The following is a 21,748-nucleotide window of genomic DNA, read 5'->3' as shown; positions in this document are numbered from 1 at the left end:
AAAGATTTGGTAAAGAATGCTTAGTGTTTTATTTTTAAATGTGTCGCATAATCCTTATTTGACAATTAAAATTTGTGTTTGAAATTGCTATTCTTTTCACGCATTTATAAAGTTTGCCGATTTACAATAAAAACGGATAATTTGGGAATATATTTTAAAAAATGGTCTCGAAAATTACCAATTTAGGCTCGATAAATCCCTTTTAACTTTTCATCTGTGCAAAATCGATAAATTGCACCAAGATGGTTACGTTAAAACGTAAGTTTCCTGTCGCTTAGTGAATAAGCTTTTGTTAATTTCTAAGACTTTATTTTCAGAGGCTACTTTGTGATTTTGAGCCAACAGAATGCAAACAACTTCGCATAGTTAATTACACCTACAGTGGATGGACAAAAATATGGAAACACCTTGTGAAATGCATGTTTGAAAAGAAAGATTGATTTTAATGAAATATGTAGGTGGCGCTGGCGTTTTTGACTACTGACGTCACCTATACACCTTCGTAAATGTGCTAAACAGTTCAGTTGTTTTCGGAGTACTGTTATGTGAGGTTGTCATTGCATTATGTCAGAGTTAACAGACTTCGAACGTGAGCAAATTGTTGGAGCACGTATGGTAGGTGCTTCCGCAAGCAAGGTAGCCGAGGTGTTTAGTGTTTCAAGAGGTACTGTATCGAAGATTTATTCCGCATATCTGAAAAGCGGAAAACATCATGTGCTAAATCACAGCGCGGACGAAAATGTGTCCTGAGTGATCGTGACAGACGATCATTAAGGGCAATTGGGACGAAAAATAAGAAAACCACAGCTGCAAAAGTTACTGCTGAAATGAATGTTGTGTTACCGAACCCTGTGAGTACCAAAACAATTAGAAGGGAGCTTCATAAACAGGGAATTGCTGGCCGTGCTGCAATTGAGAAGCCACTCATCAGTGATGCTAATGCCCGTAACAGGAAAAGGTGGTGTTTAAGTCATAAAGCCTGGACTATAGAGCAGTGGAAGCGAGTAATATGGTCAGACGAGTCTTCTTTCACATTGTTTCCCACTTCTGGCCGAGTTTACGTCTGGAGAACGTCATCTCAAGCCTATAATACAGACTGCTTGTTGCCAAGAGTGAAACATGGCGGGGGTTCTGTTATGGTTTGGGCAGCCATTTCGTGGTTCTCTGCTAGCCCCATGATAACTGTGTCAGGGCACATGACTGCAAAGACTTATATGAACATTTTGGCCGATCAAGTTCATCCCATGGTACAAATTTTGTTCCCCGATGGTGATGGTGTCTTCCAAGACGACAAAGCCCTTGTTCACACAGCTCACATTGTCCAGGGCTGGTTTTCTGAGCACGAGGATGAGTTGTCCCATCTCCCCTGGCCACCACAGTCACCAGACCTGAATATTATCGAACCTTTGTGGTCTACATTGGAACGGAAAGTGCGTTCTCGTTATCCACCGCCAACATCGTTATCTGAACTTGCCACCGTTTTGCAGGAAGAATGGTATAATATTCCCTTGGCAAACATACAGGAGCTGTATTTATCCATTCCGAGAAGACTGCAAGCTGTTTTGGATGCCAACGGGTTTCCTACACCATATTAAGCAAAGAAACATGTTTTTTAAAGGTGTTTCCATATTTTTGTCCAATCCCTGTATAAACTGCCATTTCTGGCTACATATCAAACTCTTTTTTGGTGTATTTTACAGATGTCATTTGCAAACCCCAGCTATAAATAAACCATTGAGCAGTCACAGAAAGTACTCTACTATCTTAAAACCAAATTAAAAAAAAAAAAAAAATTTTACATTTCTTAATGCTTACCACATGTTACCGTTGCCTAAATTTAAATTATTTTTGCGAACAGGTCGACAATTTTACCTAAGAAGCAATGTAAAACTCTTGGAGTAGAACTTCTAGTTCCGTCTGCGATGTATGGCAAGTTCTTTAAATTCTACTACTTAATCTGATTGCTCTGAATAAATTCTTAAATGAGCAACTGCATAAAAAGCAGCATGCAAATAAAATGTTCCCAACAATTACAACTACTTGCTAAGTATTACGTGGAAAGAAAAATGAAAAAAAAAAAAAAAAAAAAAAACCGCCTCTAGGATGTCTGATTTATCACCCAAAATATGATCTAGAAAACTTAACTCCCCATAACCAAACAAATAGAATACATTCTTATGCCAATTTATTGCTATTTGTTTATGTGAAAACAATGGTTACCTTTAAAATTAATGAAAAGATCATGTTAAATATTTTAAATCAATAACATTACAGCTATCGATTTAAAATATTTAACATGATAAAGTGAACATAAAATGGTTACATTCAAAATTTGCGAGCTTCCTTGTGCTTAATATTTTTTAATTGTAGGCTTCTGCAGTTTTTATTTTCTCAATGAATATGTGGAATTTTATCATCCATCTAAACAATGTTTTTGCGTTGACATCTGTATATACGAACAGAATAAAGGTCTTTTTTTTCCCAAAACGGTTTGTACAATGGATTCAGAAGGATTCAGATGGATTTCGTGACGTCAGTAAGTACGTATCAAAAACAAGTAGCCTCAGAGCGTTCAAATTTTGTATATGGGACAGCTATAACATTCAGTTGTGCCCCTTCTTTTTTGGTTGCAATCTGCTGTATCAAAAGCAAATAAGTATGTAATATATATACTCACTCTGTTAGCCGCATTGGTGAGCTCAGTTTTTTTTATTCTTGTGTGTTGGAGAATTGTGCATTTTATGCTTTGAAAGTGATTGAATCAGGTTGTTCTTATGCGAAGGCTAAGATTTTTATGCCTTTAGTTAATCTGCATGCAATAATTGTAGAATTATCAACACTTTAGAAGTTGTTTAATTGGGAATGAGCCAAACCGAGCAGCCATTTGTTAATATCTAGCAGAATACTGAATTAAATCTTTCTGCATCTTTAGTGTCTTTTTGCCAATTGGGACCAAAACGAAACTTTTAGTTTTATGCTCCGAAAAAACTGCCTCCTTGCCTGCTGGCCGAATTGCTTATTTTTGCGTAGAAATTCTTAATTTTATAAGTAAAACTTTTTTTAACTGTTTTTTTACTGTATTTGGTGTTTATGTTTTTATGTGTTTACAATTTTTAATGAAGAGGCTTTGAGTTTTTATATGTTTTTGCTTTGCCGCGAAGTGAGAAAGAACTTATTTAAATGAATGAGAAATTTATCTCTAATGAAATTCGAGGAAATAAGATTAAATGAAACCCGAAAAAAAATGGGTATAATTTAATAGGCCGTACAAGGAGGTCATGTGGTGTGCACATCAGTATTTTATATATATATTAAAAACAAAAGCGGGTTTATTATCGACTAAGTAAGGTTCGTAAATTGTTATAATACTAGTTCCTCTCCTCCCCCCAGAGATTGGTTCAATAACAGACAGATGACATGTCCAAGAATACAATGATTATGATCAATATTTAGAATGTTCATATCAAACGGTAAAAAAAAAAAAAAAAAAAAAAAAAAAAAAAAAAAAAAAAAAATCTGGTGTTGTCACTAACCTAAGATTGTCCAGCAAAACTAGATCTCCATAAATCCAAAAATATCTAAAAAGTATCTAAACAATAGAGGATCCTGAAGTTATGGATCTTTGTTAAAATGCAAGAAATCTAAAGTATGGGTCAGAATGACGATGTTAGCCTTACACCAATAGCACTCATGGAAGATCTTCTGTCCCTAGTGAAATGTGAGTGGTTCAATATGGCACTCATGAAGCGCGAGAAGACATTTGATATTTTCTAGGTGATAGCTGAAAGGACCTTCCCGGGCTTCTTTCAAAATACCACAGGTGATTAGGAGGAATCCTTTTAAGTCGGTTTAATTCCATCTTCCCAAGAGAGGAGATTTCGCTACATATGAGAGCCCCAAAAGGGCTATCCCCCTCCTCGGCAGCAGTCCTGGCCAGGTAGTTGGCTCTTTCATTCCCGTCGATTCCAATATGAGATGGGATGAAATGGATAGAGTGTACAGAAAGCCGGACAAAAAGATCTAAGATATCCAGGTTTGTCTTGTCTCCTATCTCTGTCCAATTAGATAGGTGTTGAACTGAAGCACGGATATTAATTAGAATCCAGACATCATGTAATTGTTTCTCAATTTGGTGCGCGTATTATAAGCCCCTCCTGATAGCAATAAGCCCTAATCTAAATAACGAACAAAAGTCGGAATTTCTTATCTTAAATTCCACAGAACAAGTAGAAGTTGGTATGAAGATTCCACTACCAGAAATTCCCTTATCTCCTCCACTGCCATGAGTGTACATCTTCAAAGAAGTTTGTGAGATCTTATTGATAGTCTCCAGGCCAAATCGCTTGATGAGAGTCAGATCTCAATATTTTTCTTCATACTAGTCAAAACAGTCTCATGAAAATGAATACCATCAAGTTTCAAATTCCTAGATGATATAGAGAATGAGGTTTCACATTTGTAGAGGGAAGTCCCAGCGTTTTTAGCAAATGAAAAGGGGCTGAGCTTCTTCAAGTGTTGCTTGTATGTCCAAGTATGGTGTCCAAGTATTGATCATGGTAACTGGAGAGCTTGTTATAATATTTTGAGAGAAGATATCTCATTCTGAATGAAAGCGGAGGCAAGTTACTTTCATAAGAGCACTATATCATTTGGACAACTGTAGCGAAGCATAGTAATAACTCTAGCGGCACTCAACTGCACCCTTTCAAGTTTATTTAAGTTGGTACTGGAAGCACAAGCATAGATGGAAAAAAACCATACTCCATGTCCTAACAAAAGAAATGTAGGTAGTTAGAAGAATGCTAGCATCTGCTCCTCAGTCAAGACCGAAAAGAATATATAGTCTATTTCTACCTTTTACTACCTGAACATCAATATGTTTATTGATGTTTATTGATGTCCAGGTGGTCATCAATAGTTTTTCGCCTGGTAGGGCCACCCTAGGCTTAAAGGCTATTCCATTATGCCCAGCTAAAACAGTCAGTCACTCGGGGCTCAGTCAGGCATCTCCTTCTGGTGCCCCAGGCCTTCTGGCCGACTGAAGGTTCTTCTTTCCCTTTACTATGCATCCTTCTAAAAAAAATCTAGAATTCGGATGCGCGAAAAGGCCTCACCATTATCAGTTATAATTACACTAAATATCTGTCAATTAAAGCACAGCTAAGGACTTATATTAATAAATCTTAAGCCTAAAATAATTCTATTCAATAATATTGAAATCGTATTTTTATTACTATACTGGTAACAGTACTGTATTTTACTGTTACTATTTAATGATATTATGCTCGAGTAGTGTTTATTACTAAGAAATTAAAATATTTTTGTTAATTATCTATATTAGTAATTTCTTTGCAAAAACGTAAGAAAATCAAATGTCTTACATTTAATTAATTAAATTAATAAATTTACTATTGCAATAAATTTTTATTAATTAAACGTATCATATATAATATTACGAAACTTAAGTACGAGAAATGCAGCTAATACGGACTTCTAGGTGAATTTTTTCAAGATCTGAATTTAGGTTTTTTTTTTTTTTTTTTTAATTTTTATTTTTGAAGCGAACTTTATGCATTTTCAACGTTTATCCTTGTTTATCATCGAATAAAATCATCGCTGAATTTCATTTTCTAGCCCACATAATATATCATAAAATAATATTCCGAACGAAATTTTTTCTGCTTCTCTAACATAAATTAACGATACTCTTGTGATTTTTCGAGAAGTAATTGGTCATTTCTAGTCATTGTATCTTAAATATCTTTAAATTCCACATCGAAAAATGTACAGCTTTCGTACTCTTTTAAAACAAGAGTTTAAAAATATATAAATCAGATAATTTTGTATATCTTTTACTTCCTTGCATGAAGTAAAGGAAGTTTTGTAATCGCGAAAAATTCCGGGTATTATATTTCAAAGGAAATATTCATTTTGACCGCTCCCGAATACGTTTGGATGGTTCTTTTTTGCTTGACTTTTGTAAGCACTAATATAAAGAATAAAGAAATGTTTTTTTTTTTTTTTTTTTTCTAAAACAGATTGTAAAATGGTTTTAAAACGGGTTCAAATGGAATTTTTTACGTGACTTCTATACGTAGGTATGTGTGTATTTCGCATACCTACGTATCTAAAAAAGCTTAGCCGTATAATGTTGAAATTTTATATACAGGTCTAAGTATTTTAAATGGCGAAAATATTCATGTTTGGGGCAACATCAAAATTTTAAAAAACAATTTTTGATAAATAACGACATCTAATTACATAGATAATAACAGTTTATATACATAGTTTATTCTAACAATAATATCTAACAATATTTAATATAAGTTTATTGTTGGAGCAAAAATTATGTACAATTTATTATGCTGTGCAAGGAAGTTGTGGTGTCCACATGAGAATTTTTACAATAAATATATCATGTTATGGTATCACAGCAAAGCATATGAAGCTTTCAATCTTGAAATAATACACAATCTTTCCTAAAAACAGGCATGATAAAAACAGGCTTCATAGTTAAAATGTTTCCTGATTTTTTTATTTATTTGTGCGAAGTAAAGAAAGTATTGTAATCATGAAAAAATCCCGGTATCATATTTCAACGAAAGTATCCATTTTAACCGTAATCGGATGCAATTCAACGATACTTTTGCGTGACAGAATGAAGAACTCTTTTTTTTCCAAACGGGAATTATAAAATTAATTTAAAATCGATTCAGAAGAGATTTTTTTGTGACATCTGTACGTACGTACATTTGTGTGTATCTGAAAAACGAGTAACTTCAGAACATTGAAATTTTGTATATAGGACTGCTACAACATATAGTTCTGCACCTTCCTTTTTGGTTGCAATCTGCAGTAACAAAAAGTATATATATATATATATATATATTATATATATACCCGTTCTGTTACTCAGCTCAATGAGCTCAATTTTTTTATTTTTATATGTTCGTAAATTGTGTTTTTCTTTGTTTTTAAAAATTATTGAATTATACTATTCTTATTTTCCGGTTAAGGTTTGTATGCCTTTAGTTAACCTGCATATTATAGTTGTAGAATTATCAACAATTTAAAGGTCATTTAAGTACGGCTAAGCCTAATTTTTTTACCCTAGCAGCCATCTGTTTGTTTACAGTTGAAACTTAGCAGAATAGTGGATTTGTTGCTAATCTAGAGAAACTAAGCTTCGCAACAACAAAGACAACGTCTTCTTTTATTACTGCCATTGTAATTATCATTTAATTTATTAAATTATCCCAAATATTGACTCAGAATAGCGTCCACAATAATTTAAGTCAGTTTCTATGCCTTCAGTGTCTTTTGCTGGGGGGGGGGGGACCAAAAGGAAACTTTCAGTTTTGTGCACCGGAAAATTTGCCTTCTTGCCTGCTGGTCGAATTCTTGTTTTGCGTAGAAATTCTAATTTTAATTGTTAATTGTTTTACCTATATTTGGTGTTTGTGTTTTTCTATGTCTTTTAATTTTTACTATAGATATTTAGAGTTTTTGTGTATTTTTGGCTTGCAGCGAAGTGAAAACTGAATTAATTGAATGGGAAATATCTCTCTAAACGAAATTCGAGGAAATAAGTGTTTCGTATTAGCAGCAAATATTGTCGCCAGTCTCACTCGGGCAGAGGTGGATTTTTACGAGTAGCGCATGCGTGTTAGTGGCGTTAAATCGAGTAGCGGCGCTAAATCGTCTGTGAAAACTGTTTCTTTTTTTATTTGTTTAATGTCTTTTATGCATTGTTTTAGATTTATTATAATATTTGAAGAGAACATGTAGCTAACGATTAGATAATTCTTCAGATGATATACTTTTTGTGCATTCTGAGTTGTAAAATGAATGGGATGTAATCCTCTTAAGTGAAACCCAGCGCCAGAGTGTCGCTATGGTAAATAAATATAGTAAATGTTTAAAGAGTGCAATTATTCTCTTGTGGTTTATGCGTTACCGATGAAGTAGAATTCAATACGTGTAAATGAAATGCCGGAAAAAATGAGCATAATTTAAATTTACATACAATGAAGTCATGTGATGTACGCATCATATTTTTTTTGAACTCACAGAGATAGCTTTAAAAGGCAGTGAGTGCAAATTTTCTTTTCCCATTCGAACACTTGCCTAATTATTTAAATTAGGCAATAGCGCCCACCTGAAAGCAACTTTTATAAACAGAATCTTGGATCCAGATTGTCAGTTTGAAATTTTCTACGTTGTATATTGTCCAAGTGAGGTTCCGAATGGTAGTAAGAAGTAGTAAGAAGCAAGCTCAATTAGAACACTAGTAGTAATTAGTTGGTTTGGTTTATTTAATTATGGCAAAGCACACTAGGGCTATCTGCCTAAGGGGAGGGATGCCTTCGTGGGGGACTTTCTAAGGGAAATTTCCTCGTTTACAAGTTACACATTTGGAAAACCACGAAAACACCCATGCAGCCAGCCCGTTCGCGAGATTCGAACCTTTGACCGAACTACCAGTTTTCAGCGACTTTACCGCTCGGCTGCTGGTGGGCAGTAGTAATTTTTAATGCAGTATGAGTTTTCTTGCTAAGTTTTCCAGTGATTACACTGCACGGCTTCCCAGAAATCAAGCCAAGTATGTGATATACAAATTGCAATTTTTCACCAGTTTCCAAGCTAGTTAAAGGCAATTTCGTAGAACCTTTCAAACGAATAGCAATGGATGTTATTTTTAATATTAGCAATGTTCCACCAAGAGTGAATTGTTTTTATGAACTGTGCCGTTTCTGTTGCATGCTGAATTTGATGTTTTGCAGTTACCAAAGCTACAAGTATTTTTTTTTTGTTAAATATTTGTAACATTAATTGAACATTTTGTCTATCTAAAGTTGAGGGAAATAAGACTTTTATTGACAAATTATAACCGTACTTCAGAAACTCTTCAAATTCAATATCATGCAAATCCTTTAAAGAAAATAACATTTCTGTAAAAACTTTTTATTCTGATTACCATTTGACGGAAGTGGGGGAGAGGAAGACATTGCTTTGTGAGGATGCTTTTGATTCAGCCAATTATTTCTAACGCTTTTAAGTAAATGATTAGTATCATTAAGGAAAAAAAGGGATCTTGATGGATCAACTGAATTAGAAAAGATAAAGTGAACATTTGGAATTTATTATTAATATTTAATGTTACTTTTTGGAATGTGTTATTACAATCTAAAATATATTCAGGAAAAAGTTACACTCAAAGTTTATTATTTAAATTATTCCCACATCACTATGTAATATTTAAATAACAAGTATACCTCTCTCCGTCTATGTGAATCATGTCACAGATTTAAAATAACTTTTTAAATTAGTAAATAAACTGGCAAGAAAATAATCATTCTAAGTAACATAAGTAATGAAACTAATGATAAACATAGAAAAATACAAAACAAAACATATGTTACTATAACATTATTTACTATGTATACTTAAAGTGTAAATGAAGAAATCAATGATAATTTTATAAATGATATCAGGTTATAGAGTTTGACTTTAAATAGTTTAGTAGATAGAGTTTTAGTAGAAATAGTTTAGTAGATAGATTATCAATAGAGTTTGACAGTTAAAATTTATACAGTTAATGATTTCAATTTCAGTCTTATCTCTATGAAAGAGCTCATCTCATGTTTTTCTATTTATTAATACTTCGAGGAGGTACTATTGTTTCCAAATTAACACATAAAAGTGTCCTGGCAAGATAAACTTCGAAGACCTGACCATGCCTCTGAAAGAGCCCAAGTAAGAACGGAAAGAGTTTGCAAATAGCATTTATCATCCATCTTCCTTGGGGAATGTTGCCACTGCGGAGAAGTAGATTTTTAATTTATCTTCTTTGTGCCCTACGGAATAGCAGATTCTCAGATTCTTACCATTTGGCAAAGCAGAAAATTCTTAATTTATGTTTCAAACATAATTATTCTTTAGTGTTTAATAAACTCAACCATTTAAAAGCAATAAACGTTATTTTAATAACAACTAGATTTCATTTAGATTTCATTTTGTTTTTAATAACGCATGTAACTAATCTATGTTAAAATATATTTAATCTGCAATGTAATAAGTTTATAATTATTTATTTATTTACTTTTGTCTGTTTTCGTTGATTTTGTATTTAAAAGGTGATATTTTGCATACTGGAAATTTTACATTTGCTTGGTATGAAATTTGCAGTTGCATTCATATCCTTCTTATGCAAAGTTTGCAGTCTGCATAAGAAAGATCTATTACAGACTTTTTTGAGATGCTTAGAACCTTTGACCAAAATTAAAGGCCAGTCTAAGTTTTGCATTTTGACAATTTGTAATGCTCAAGATTACGTGTGTTCTCTCTATGTAAAGTTAAACAGTCCGAATAAAATGATTGTTCCTCAAAAGCAGTTCAAAGAATTTCTTGAAACTCTTTTAATTGTTTATTTTGTACATATATTCGTCTACAGATGATTAGGCTTGGGAAATTTAAATGTAAGTTATCAGTTCCTTTTCTTTCATCGATGATGGAAACTCTAATGAATGCTAATTACCGTTCGATGAAATTTATCCTTAGAGGTTTATCTGGAGCATTAATTGTTCGAGTAAGCATATCAATATCTTCGTAATGGTATTCCACTTTAAAATTCCTTATTATCTGTAAAAGAAAATAATATTTATAAATAACTGTTACATAAAATTGCTACAGCAATGTAGGTTAGAGAATAAGTATTTTGCAAGTAAATCAAGTTATATCAGTAGAGAAAAAAATCTCAAATTGGCAGTTGGTTTTCACATTCGAATCAATTCTGTAGATAATACTGGTTTTTGGAAGCAAGAAGCATGAAAATTGAACTTCGCCCTTCTCTGAGTTTCAATCACGAAGATGCGTCTATCGTTTGACGCATCAAGCTGGAGTTTGATATGCCAGTTAGACCTGTTAGGCGTTTACACTACAAGAGCACAAACGGAACAATGCAATGATTCCTTACATTTTCACCACTTGAAAGAAGACGTACAAGATCCAGCTGAACAATACCAAATAGTGACGAGTTATAATTTGCCTCATTTCAGTTCACATGTCACCATATAGAATATTAAAATCTCAGAAGCAAGAAATATAAAAAATCAACTATGTCTTCGCCGAAATTTAAACTAAGAATTTTTCCTCTGCTACTGGATGTGCTAACTACTAACCTAATAAAACACACATGAGGAAATATCACTTCCTACAACTTTGTGACAATAAGCTCAAAACTGAGAGCCTGCAATTTATGGATTTAAACTACATTTATGAATGTTTCTTTTCCTAAAATACATTCTATCAACCTATCATTGGAGCTGTGTACATTCAATCCTTAACGAACCGTTACGTATGCAACATAATAACAACAACGTTACGTATGTAAGATAAAAATTTATTTCCTAAACAGTATTAATTAATTGATTATATTAATTCGCACTAAATGGATTTAACCCCTTAACTGCCGCGGGCGTATATATACGCCTTGCTCAGCCGATGCGTTAACTGCCCCAGGCGTATATATACGTCCTTCCAAACTGCTATCATTTGCTTTGCGCTGCTACACCTAAAATTATTCGCAAAGTTAACGCATCGGCTGCGCATCTGGGCGCATCTGGGGCAGTTAACGCATCGGCTGAGCAAGGCGTATATATACGCCCGCGGCAGTTAAGGGGTTAAGTTCATACAACATGTAAGATAAAAATATGTAAATCAGCTTTATAATTTTATGAGGTATTTCTCTTGCCTTCTTAGCGAGCCTCCGTGGTGTAGTGGTCTGCACGCTGAGCGCGTAATTGAGAGGTCCGCGGTTCGATTCTCGGCGAAGGCGTTGCATATTTTTCATCTTGCTTGCTTCCAATTTGCCTAATGGCTCGACACTGGAGCTCCGAACTAAAAGGGGTTGGATGATGGTTCTCCTCATCAAGGATTTGGCGCTTGGGTCCCCTAAAATCCCCAGTCGCCCTTTAAAAGAGGGAGTCCATGAGGTATTTCTCACGCCTTCTTAGCGAGCCTTCGTGGTGTAGTGGTCTGCACGCTCAGCGCGTAATTGAGAGGTCCGCAGTTCGATTTCCGGCGAAGGCGTTGCTAATTTTTCATCTTGCCTGCTTTCAAAAATACCTAATGTCTCTACAATTTAATTTAGAAATAGCCTCTTAATTCCACATTTTTAATTCAGTATATCCTGTCAGTAAAGCAACCTAAACCGAAAACGTCTCTCCGTGAGCCTCTATATTGGATTAATTGCACATTTTAGCTTCTACCTCTCTCCCTGTTAAGACGCTATTTCGCTCTGCTTTCTTTCTGTAGCAACAATATCAAAACTATTAATGTTTTTGAGTAGGCATGAGTAGAGTGCCAAGTAAATTGTGGCTGCAAACAGCAGTTGAAGCAAAATTGAATATTTATCTTTACTCGGCTGCAAAGTTTCCTCTTCGATATGGATCTAGGTTCTACGCCAACAACATTATCGGGTCCTTTCCACCATTATTTTCACAATCGTTGGTCATAGTTGGCCTTTATTTTCACACTCGTTGGTGCTTCGGTATACTCTCATTTACAGAATTGTTTTAAATGACGAAAATTTAAGTAAAAAAATTATTTTTGACAAATAACGAAGTTTAACTTTAATGCAATTTTCCCTTTCTTATACTTATATTTTGGAAAGTTTTATAATCATCAATAAAAAAACAAAAATACAAGTAGTTTGACGACAAAAACTCGCCGGGATATTTAATTTGAAAAAATTTGCAATTATTGTTGTCATTTTCAACTTCCCTTGAGGGTCGGTTAATTAAGTTAGAATAATTCTAAGAAATAAGTTTAAGGGGTGTTCAAACCCCAAAATCTTCAAAAAATTTTGATTTCGGATTTTTGCATTTTCAAATTCTCTACATTTTTATCTTTCTAAAAATACCATTCTTTAATCTCTATGAAAATTAGAACTGTAAAAAATCTAGTTTTAATTTGTCATCTACTGCTTTGATCAATGAGGATTTTTACATAAAAACGCGTTTTTCTCCAAACGCGATATTTTTTATACCTCGATGTACCTTTTCTTAGGAACTACTGCTCACAGGTATCTAAACATTTTATGGCTTATTTATTAGGTTCTTTAATATTTACTGAAATGAGCATTTTGTAATAAACTTAGAAAAGAAAATTTTAATTTTTTTGTGTGAGAAAAGTGCTAAATTTTACTATGCCTAACAAAATATTCTGCATTTAATTTAAAATTCAAAATTTTTCAAAAGCTCATTTCAGTATAATCAAATAGGTATACTTTAATTACAGAAGAAATTTCAAGCTTGTATCTACAGCAGATTTTGATAAAAGGTACATCGAAAATGGCCAATTTGACATTGTCGGTATAGGGGTTTCTGATACTCCTTAAACGAAGTGGGGAAAAAAATGCTAATTTAATAGGTTGCACAATGAAGTCATGTGATGCCTTCAGATTTTGTGAAAACGGTTAGTGACCTTATTTTAAAATAAACAAGCCAGTTATATAAATATTAAGGAAGTGACATTCATTTATGAATGGGGATTTAGCATAAAAGTCATTTTACCTCTGTCATGAGACTTATAGTTTCTAGTTCTGCGAGCCTCCTACCAATACAGCTGCGAGTACCAAAACCAAAAGGGAGGAAGGCATATGGATGATACTTGTCTTCTTTTCCTAGCCATCGTTCAGGGAGAAACTTTTCAGGATTTTTGAAATACTTTTCATCTCTGTAGATTTCTTGGAGAGCCACTGCAATAAGGGTCTGCAAAAAAAGGAGAAAAAAAAATGTTTTGCTTTGAACTCAACCAATTAGTCCTTTAAAAAAAACTATTTATTTTGTGTTTTGCAGAATACCATGTTTATAACATATTTTTAATAGTTATAAATAATCAGCAGGAAAAACTAACTTGCATAATTTTGAAATGTTTTTACAGTACCTCCTAAAAATTCCAAGATGAGATTCTGTGAATGCTGAGACAGCATATGTTTTCTGATATAAACGCACTTTTTTAAACGCAGGTGTCAGGTTCTTCTGCTTGACCAATAACGTTTATTGTATATTGATGGAACATTAAAAGTTTTAAATATTTTCCTTCAATGTAGCGTGCTCTACAATGATAGCAAAATATAAAATTCGGCTGGAAAAATTTCTAATATGAAATGGAAAGACTGCATGTACTTTATTAGACAAACAGAAGGGCCTTTGCGTGCTATTTGTTATCTTTAATGCACATAAAAATATTTATTACCACTATGTTTATCAAAACTGATTGTTTTTACATTATATATTATTTTCTTCCTTCTTTCCGCACTTCGTAGTGTAACTGGAATCACGCTCGATGCGTATTTGGGAAGCTCGAAATTCAAGACCCGGCGAAGACATCGCATATTTTTCATGTTCCTGCATCAAAATAACGTAATGACTTTACAACGTAATGCGGCCATTATGTTCACACAGTAACTTAAATACACCATTGTATTTTAAAGATAGCAACCTATGAATGCTTGACAGAGATCTTAGTGTAAAATTCCACGTATCCGCCGTTTATACATAGCTGAAACTACATAGCTGAAAGGCACATAGCTGAAAGCCTCCCAGACGGTATAGGGGTTAGGGGAGCCTGACTGCGATACCAAAGGGCCCTGGTTCGAAGGCCTGAATGTAAATTGTCCGTCACTTCACAGATGGGAACGGTGGCCACATATTAGGTGCCTCTACAATAAAATGGCCACCACTTCTGGCCTTAGTAGTGGCCAATGCCGTTATAGGCAAGTGCCTGACATTGGATAAAAAAAATCGTTTACAGAAATATTGCTGCAATTCCTCTACTGAGTTCATAAGTGATCTGTATTAACATTTGAAGATTTCCGATTTGAATGCCTGTAGAGAAATGCGTCAAAAACTACGTGGTCTATAGAGCATGCCATCATGTGATAGCACGAAATCCTATGGAAAAAGTTTCTCAGGACTTAATGGTTATTCTTCTTCCGCACAGCACACAGTTACCAGCATAAAGTACAATTAGCTCATTATTGCCGACGTTTTGCATTAGAAACGATAAATAGTCCACTAAGTTCCTTCTGTTTATGTAACAAAAATTATACATATTCGGGCTTATTATACTAGTATCTGTTTTGAATTTGTTGTCATCATTTCAATCAAAATTCAATTCTCTACCTCAAAAATGTTCTCTCCGACCGAGTCCTAAAAGGAAAGAGTAAGAAGCATTTATATCTCACGATGGCAAATCTTTCTTATCTATTCGTCAGCTTTTATAGATATTAAAGTATAAAATGTGCCGCCCAACCAAGGTAGTGTCTAGTGAGTCTGACTGCCGTAACCAAAGGGTTTCGATTCAAATCCCAGAGAAGGCACGGTTATTTCTAAATGTATCGTATCTGTGCGGCATGGGAGCACTCTAACTATACGGCTAAAGTCCTCTCGAGAAGTTGCAGGTAGGGAAAGAGGGGCGGGAGTCCTTCGGTCCCGTCGCCTAGGAAAATTGAGGGGACGAATTGAGTAAAGTCCTGCTGTCACGTGTATGGTTCTCAAGGCTCCAGTTAATAACAGGCACATTTTACTCTCTGCCACTGTGAATGTTGTGGACTTGTGCTGACCATTGTCAGACAAGTGAGATTGGTAACAACAACAAAGAATAAAATAAGAAAATTAAAGCCTAAACTGCAATTATTACTAATGAATTTCAAAGTAAGAAAACAAGAATTATTCTCAGCATTTTGAAGATATGTGACTTTTAAAAAGAGCATAGCACTTAAATAGCCTCTAGAAACCCTAAATAAAATAACGCATAAATTTATTAAAAATATAAACGTTATGTAGAATTTTGCATGCTACTGAATCCATTTCTTGTTACTGTAGCACAAACTTTTGGCTTTAATTTGAAACGAATTAACTTTTATAATAAAAATTTCTCTTATGCATATGAAAAAAGACTCTTTAAATACAACTGAACACATTATATATATATTCGGTACAGGTTTTAGAATTCTCATTTGAAGAATTGTTAAAATAAAAGTTATAGCAGCTTACCCCTGCAGGAACATTGTATCCAGACAGTATCACATCTCTCTCTAACTGTCGAATTGAAACTGCAATAATTGGATGAGTTCTAAAAGGATGTAAAAATTTAAATGTTTTTTCTCACTGTCGAAGCTACTAAATTTAAAAAAAAAATATAATGCATACAGAAGATATTTCTACCTACGCATACAGAAGGATGTTTCTACTTAATATCCTTCTGTATGCGTCACAATGTTATATACGTCAAAATTCGTAATTATAAATTCTCATTTTTATTACATAATAAATATCCTTCTGTATGCGTCACAATGTTATATACGTCAAAATTCGTAATTATAAATTCTCATTTTTATTACATAATAAATTGTTGATTTATCCCATTAAGAAGCTAAGTATTAGCTTTTCCTTTTCTAAAACTCATATTTGCAAGTTTTTCCTTTGTGTACATAATTTACATTTATAAGGTTTTATTAAGAGGAGTTTTAATAAGTAAAATACAAAAATAATTACAGTACTGTTGATTTTTAACACTTCTTTCATAGTATAAGCACCAATTTTTATTTTTATAAACTTTTCGAGCTTTCTTTGAAGGGAAAGCTTTATTTCTTAGGCACAAATTGTGTTTGCAAAACACACATTACAGCTGAATTCGCACCAATTTTTAAGTGGTTATTGCTCTTTATTACCTGCTACATGTTCATAATACTTGTACAACACTATAATTAAGCTGATTAGCATATTGTTACGAATTTTGTATTTAGATAGATAATTATAGTAGAATTATAATTAAAATTGTTGTATTTCCTCCATTCAATGAAGCGCGAGACAAATTGAAAGAGAAAGTTGTGCAGAAAAAGTAATACAGGGCACGTGGCATTTAACATTGAGTAAATTGTTATCTCCGTAATTTGTATTGAGATTGAATAAATGTAATTGACCACTATGTTAGCTGTAACCGTAATGCCATCCTCTTATTGCTTTGCAAAAATCTCGAGAAGCAGAAAGTACTAGAAATTTCTCGCGAATTGTGGAAATCTATAAAAAGCCAGAGAGAGAGCATCTCAGTTCAATCACCTCCGGTGTTGATGTCTTTCAACCCCTTTCAATTGTTTAGTCAGTTCCTTAGTTACTGTTGATGAGAGTTTATTTCCGAGTGAATTGAGAAATCCGAGGTAGTTTTCTTTTCCGATTGCGTTTTATTTAACGTTTTTAGTAGTTTGAAGTATAACTACTGATTATATTGCGTCATATTGTGAACAATTGTACGAATATCTCTGAGGAAAATTCCAGAGTTCTGATATATTTCATTTGATAAGAAGAAATTTTATTGACCTATTATCGGGCTTGTGCATTCAATCTGCTAGGAACCCGTACACACGCAGCAGTATCAAATCTTAGCAGAAATAAAAAGCAGAAATTTTCGCAGAAATAAAAAGACTACTTACCTTTGTGATTCTTTCATGCACGATTTCAAGTATTTCAATTCGCTGAAAACTTTTGGAGTAATTCTGTGATTCTTCGATGGAAGCAATTTGGAGATTTCTTCGTATAAAACTTGCTGTTTATCTGGATTCTTAGCCAAATTATACAGAAGAAAACCCATAGAATTTGCTGTCTGTAAGAAAAATAATAATTCAAAATAACTAAAAATAATAATAAAAAAAAATCTGCAAGCCTTCAAATTTTACATTACGTTCAAAGGGGCGGTATTTTTTCCTTTTTGTGATAGCTTACCGATTACCATTGGAAATGGTATTAGTGGCTTGGTTTCTGTACTACCGCCTTTTAAGTTTTATTGATGACTGTTAACTATTCTGTTCTTCCATATAACGGAAAATGGTAACTAAACGTACTCATGTACATATCCGTTCCCATGCTTTGATTTGAAAAGATTCCATCGATCGGATCGTCGTATATCCTCTGGTAATAAAGTGTATGGGATTCGTCTGTAACTCAAGTTTCATATATTGAACTTCTTCGGCGAATTAACTACCTTTTGAAACATCTAAACGGATACTGAAAACCTTTTGCCGAGACCGTTTTACATTCTTAGTCGTATTTCAAAGTCCGAAAAATGGCATCGAGTACATGATCGGTATTGAGGTTCTGTTTTGCGTACAAGACAGCGAATCTAACTTTATCTTGCACGTAGGCCACAGCCATTTTTTACATCGTTATAATTCTTTCTGAAATATTTCACATACATCAAACAGCATATCTTTAGAATTTCTGGTAGATGTCTTGGGCACTGAAGATAAGAATGTGGTTTATTTTTTCGTACAGTTTTGCCACTGCTCGCTTTGAAATTGTTGAGCTTGCTAATCAAAAATTCGTTAAAGCTTTACAAAATATGAAATGGATAATGAAACAAATTCTAAATTCAAAATTCGAGCGTTCAGGAGCCCATTTTCGTGGGGAGGATGACGTTATTCAAAATTTGATGGCTCTGGGTAACGTCGTTTCTTCACAATGCGAGATACATGCATACATTCATGCACATTATTCATTATTTATTTAGTTTAATTACTTTAATTAATTAATACATGGTGATAATATTTGGTGGCCACAATTTAAAAAGGGATTCGCCCTTTATAGCGAAATGCCACAAAATGCCAATGAGACTAATAGCCCTTCTGGGCTATCGTCCGTTTGGGCTAAGAAGTTGCATTTACATAAATTCTTTAGCTTGCTTTTATTCAGAATAACGTTGACTTCGAAACAAGAGATTAAAAAAGTTTAAAAAAATGTTCGTTTCCTCCGAGGAAGAGACATTTCTTTACTCAAATTTGTGGTTTAACTTTTAGCACATCGGTAGGAAAATTCGAAGATTCTCAGCTTGATTACGGATGCTTACACGGCCAGTTTTTCTATAATTCCTTATTCTCAAACAACTGTCGTCTCCACCTTTAGTGACCAAACCAAAATGATGTGGGATAATTCATCAACAAACCTGAACTTGGTAACTGGGGTTGGGGAAGGGGTTGGGGAAGGTTGGGGAAGTCGTTTACAGATAGGAAAATGCGGGGAATAAAAACGTGTTTTTCTCATGTCTTTTTGGCGTCTAACATTCAGCATCTCGATCCGGTAAACTCCCAAATTTTACTCCGATCATGGTTATTATTATCATCATGGTCATGGTTTATTATTATCATTTAACTTAAATCATGGCTTATTTTCAACAATTCCTTGCTTCTGGTTACCACTCTGTAGGGTTTTTATGTCTGTTAACCACATATCTTAAAATTTGCGCTGCTTTAATTTTGACTTCTACTTTCGTTAGTTTCCACCAAGATGCAATTTAGTTAATATATATATATATATAGCAATAATAAGAGCAAAACAAGGAAAAGCCGGAGCAGAACACTGTAGATGCGTGATTAGATCCATATTGAAGACGAAATTTGATTGCGTAGTATTTAAAGAACTTGGCAGTCGAGGCAGTTTTAATTCCATTTTTATTTCCAGTTGATATTTGTGGCCACAATCACTTGGCACTCTAGTCGTGCCTTTCCACAGAAGATTTACATTTTTGATATTGTTGGGATAGAAAGCAAGCCAGCGAAATTACATCTTAGGACAGTAGAGAGCAAAAGCTGAAGTGCGTAGTTATGCAAGATGGAGGCACGTGAAGAGAAAAGTTTTGGTTTACAAGGACAGTTTCAGTTCCCAATGATTACGTCATCAGAGCTGCGCCGATCATAGAGTGATCTAGAAATGACGCAATGCAAAGAAGTTATTACGATTTTAGAATAGAGAGGAAGAATTAATGTTTATAGTTTAATCTATAATTTTGATTCATACATTTTCATCTTACATATATATATATATATAAGGCTAGAGTTCTTGATTTTGAAAAGTAAGCTTTTGGCAGCTGCCATTGAATTTCTCAATTACTATTTCTAAACTTACTTGAATCAGCTTTAACCTTTGTTAGTCGTGTTTGTTCGTTTAAATTGAAGGTCTAAGACAAAACCTTAAGGAGGCATTGCCTTGTGAATGTAATATTTTAAATAATTAAGTTTAACTTTCTTTTCTATTAACACCACAAGTCGCGGAGCCTTAGGTTATTAGACGAGCTGTGTAAATTGTTAACCTGAATATCTAATAAAAATGTAATAAAAATATTTATTTTAAACCTTTTGTGTCAGCAGTTCTTTTACTGAAAGACTGAGTAGGGGCGATGAGTGTCTATGGGAAGCCAAAATAGTCAGGATCAAGAAAAAATAGAAAAGATTATATGGGAAGAAATGTAAAAATTCATCTCTGCACATATCTGTAATCGTTTAGACTTGAGTTATGGATCGTAATAAATCGTAAATCTTGAATCATCGATCTTAGTGGACGAAAACTGAATCATGGATCTTTGTGGACAGATAAATGAATCATCAATCTTTGGTGGACGATAATTCATCATCATCTGGATTTAGCTGATTAGTTTTGTGTCTTTTCCCAGTAGTCTTTACCAGTCTCGCAATGACGAGGATAGTGTAAGGAAGCTATACTAATTCAGAAGTCAAACAACAAAAATCAGCGTTATATTTTCAAAATTTTCACAGGACCTAGTTTCGATGGTTTTACCGAACCACCATCCTCAGCTGCAAAACCGAAAATGAACAAGATAGGAAATAGTGATTAGATAAGATAAGAAAGCCTGGGCAAGAATAAGCAAGTGGCGCCATCTGTTGGTGAAACCAGAACTAAAACATAATTTCTTTATAGGCCAAAGGCAAATTTCTTTATAGGCCTTTGTTACTGTGTCTCAAGGAAGCTATAGTATAAGGAAATGGTCTCAAACTCAAATTGCATTGCGGGCCGAATGCACGATTGAAAACAGTTAACGGGTCTGGCTTTTTTTTAACAAAATAAAAAAATCATTTTAAATAAATCTTAAATTTCGCTTACTGAATATTTATCAAAGCATATACAATCAATAAAAACAATATCGTAAATCAAAAATATTCAGCTTTATAATTATTTTCTATCTTCTAAAATTTGGTATCTATTAAGCATTTTTGTTGGTTACAATTTTTAATTTAAGCACATTGACAGCTAAGTATAAAGTTCTAAGACTAATAAATTAAATATCTGAGTATAATTGAACATATTGTAATAATTTTAGCATGTTTATGTAACACGTTTAAATAATCATTTAATAACTTACAATAAATTAAACTTAAATCGGAAAGATGATAAGAACTTGTATTTTTAGAAAAAAATTACCTAGTGGGACGAAACTTGAATGTAAATAAGTAATAACAACCTAGCCTCTTACTTATTAAATTTTTCTTCAACGCCTAAATAAAAATACATTTGTTGGTATGTAAATAATTTAAACTTCTTTATGTCTTGGCACTTGATAGCATTTCGATTCTGATGAAGTTTTTTATTTTAGGAAAGGAGTTACTAAAAATGATATTCATCCGGATTGTAGATAGTCATCGATCAATCTGGTTCATTTCTTATTAATTTTCAACTGTGAAGAAAAAGCTGCTCGTATATAAACATTTATATCGCATTATAAATTAAGTAACTCATTTGCAGAGTTCTTCTTCTAATCCTTTTTCATGTTCGTCTATAACAGAAATGAAAATAATATAAACTCAAGCTTTAAATAACTAAGATATTTAAAATTTTGCAGCACTACTTTTCCAACAACTACATAATTATAATCTATTCGCGAGCAGCATAAAATTGCG

General features: G+C 33.5%; 1 pseudogene across 1 annotated transcript in view; it reads right to left on the bottom strand.

Annotated features, from left to right (window-relative positions):
- Positions 1 to 10,412: 10,412 nt before the first annotated feature.
- Positions 10,413 to 21,748, bottom strand: part of LOC118187834 (putative cytochrome P450 12a4, mitochondrial) — a 44,274-nt pseudogene continuing 32,938 nt past the window's right edge. Inside the window, exons 6-9 of the transcript XR_015041452.1 lie at positions 17,498 to 17,667; positions 16,062 to 16,140; positions 13,575 to 13,772; positions 10,413 to 10,641 (exon numbers count right to left, since the gene is read on the bottom strand). The product of XR_015041452.1 is annotated as a putative cytochrome P450 12a4, mitochondrial (transcript). The remainder of the gene's footprint in view (positions 10,642 to 13,574; positions 13,773 to 16,061; positions 16,141 to 17,497; positions 17,668 to 21,748) is intronic.

This window comes from Stegodyphus dumicola, chromosome 6 (genome assembly GCF_044657685.1).
Source record: "Stegodyphus dumicola isolate Sdum_Otavi_A_Nest chromosome 6, ASM4465768v1".
In the NCBI taxonomy this organism is placed as follows: Eukaryota; Metazoa; Arthropoda; class Arachnida; order Araneae; family Eresidae; genus Stegodyphus; species Stegodyphus dumicola.
Note: the sequence above shows the minus strand (reverse complement) of the source record. Positions and strands in the feature narration are given on the sequence as shown.